Genomic DNA, 2,323 nt, shown 5'->3' on the forward strand with positions numbered 1-2,323 from the left:
GTCACGTTTTTGTGCGCGTCACGTGAGCTAACGTGACTGCGACTTGAACCCCAGCAACGAGGAGGAAACCAGTAAAATGTCAAAAAGACAATCAAATTTGTCAAATTTTTCCAAACCAAGTAGGTCAACTGGATCCCTAAGCAGGCCAAAGTCTGGGTGGCGATAATAGCAGCAGCACAGCGGGTAGCAAAAGCATCGCTAGTAGCAGCGATGCTAGCGAAGCGGCACCTCCAAGCAGACGCGACCAGCACGAGGAACGAGAAGAGGAAGATGACGAGGAGAACTCGGAATCGGGAACACAGAATGGTGGAGATGAAGAGGACGCGGATACAGTTGGTGAGGAGACTGTGTGAACATGCAAGCCAATGCAACTGGCCCTTCTCAAACCTCCCGCCCCGACAGAGAACAAGATCAAGATGTCCTTCGAAAAAAGGTAAAATATTTATCTGTATTATAGCATAACCTACGAATGTTTTTTTCAGTACTGACATTTTGTTAACTCATCTGAAAGATAAATAGAACTGTACCATTTTAGCATGTATACAAATTTTGCACTTTGTGCCAAGACAATACTTTAAACTTGTACCTTGTCAGTATGTTTTAACTGAGGTGACTGAGAACTTTTGTAATTTACGGTTTTTCCAATTTGAAGGAGACATGGATTGAGTTTGAACAGAACTGATAAACCAGTACTTTTAAGATTGGTTAACTGCCTGTGGAAACCTGGCCATGTTGTGCACGCTGTATTCCCGAACGTTCAATTGACCTAATTCTGTTAAGTTGTGTAAACTTAAAATGTCCTTGTGAATTCTATTGACCTAAAATTTTTAAGTTGTTATACATTGTAGGCCTAACCCAATTTTGAGTTATGTAAACTAAAAACTTTTCATTAATTTCAAATCACTTTTGGAATAACAATATGAACTCCAGATTAATAAGTCACTGTAACGTAAAATTGTGGCGTTCCAATGTCCGACATCAGCGCCATGGTACAATTATGGGGCGCCCCCGCTTACATTCAATCTAGTGAATTTTTTGCAGCAACTGAAAAGAGTTTTTCAAAAAAGAGAATGGTCACTGCAGTCATCATTACAACTACTTTGCTTTCGGTGCAGTGTTTAACTGACAAGCCAATGGTGCGACGCTACCATCTGTGAGATAATGACTGAACGCCTCTAAATCAGAATGTCGGCATTCTTGATAATTCCATTTCGTAGTGATCTCTACTCGATCTTAGTGTCCAGCGCTCGCGGTGTGACATCCCGTGTTTACGCAGGAAGATGAACTATAAGAGCGTCACATCTTACCAGGGACCACGACCTCATGCCGCGGCAGAGACTTGTAAGCAAAACGTTAAATAAACCTTGTTCGGTGAAACCAACATGCTTGCTTTACTTGAATGCAAGCACATCAATTTAGTTTAACTTAAAAATGCGATGAAACTGATCATAACTAAAATTCTGTGTGAGCATTTTGCTTAAATCCAAACTAACAAATTATTTTAATCATTACTTAACTGAACAGTGTAAGATTAATTTAACCACTTTAGTTGTTTTTACCAACTAATACTATTTGGATGCTACTCAACTCATTCACGTGGCGCCTGTTGACTTAACTGGGTAAAGTACATCAAACAATTTATTTTTTTGAGTTAGAGATTTGGACAGAAGCTGAATTCAAAGCCAAGACAAGCTATTATCCCTAGCTTACAATGAACAAGACAAGTCTAGACTGTGCTATCAGTATAACGTCGGGTCAGGTTTGTTTAGTTTTGTCTAGTTTTAACAGCTAGCACTTAGACGTTCCCCAATATGCTCCAGACACTGGATTTTTTGATGCATTCATGACTTTTTCTCTCCCCTGAGCCGCGTGAACAGCACTCTGTGCTCCGGGACCTTCTGATTTACAAATTAAGCACTGGTTACTACTGAAACAACTGGAAAACACCCATGATAAAACACGATTTGCACACACACACACACACACACACACACACACACCCTGTAATGTGACAGAAGTTGTACATCACATAAAACTAGTTGATAAATGGATACATGACACGCAAGGGTGTCAGCACGCCAACAAAAGAATTTATCTTCAAAAATATTTTGAATTGTTCAGTGATAGTTGATTTGTACAATAGCTCTTGGGTGTGTTGAGAGTGATTTTCATAACGAGACCTGTTTCAGTTCCTAAAGAGGTATAAAAAGAAGCCCTGGTATTCACTGTGAAAACTAAATCCTGTGCATATGTACATTTTAAAGAAGACACGAGGAAGGACACAGACAAATCTTTCAGCAGGGAAACTTTACCCAAGTGCTCA

This window comes from Chanos chanos, chromosome 12, assembly GCF_902362185.1.
Source record: "Chanos chanos chromosome 12, fChaCha1.1, whole genome shotgun sequence".
NCBI classification, from domain to species: Eukaryota; Metazoa; Chordata; class Actinopteri; order Gonorynchiformes; family Chanidae; genus Chanos; species Chanos chanos.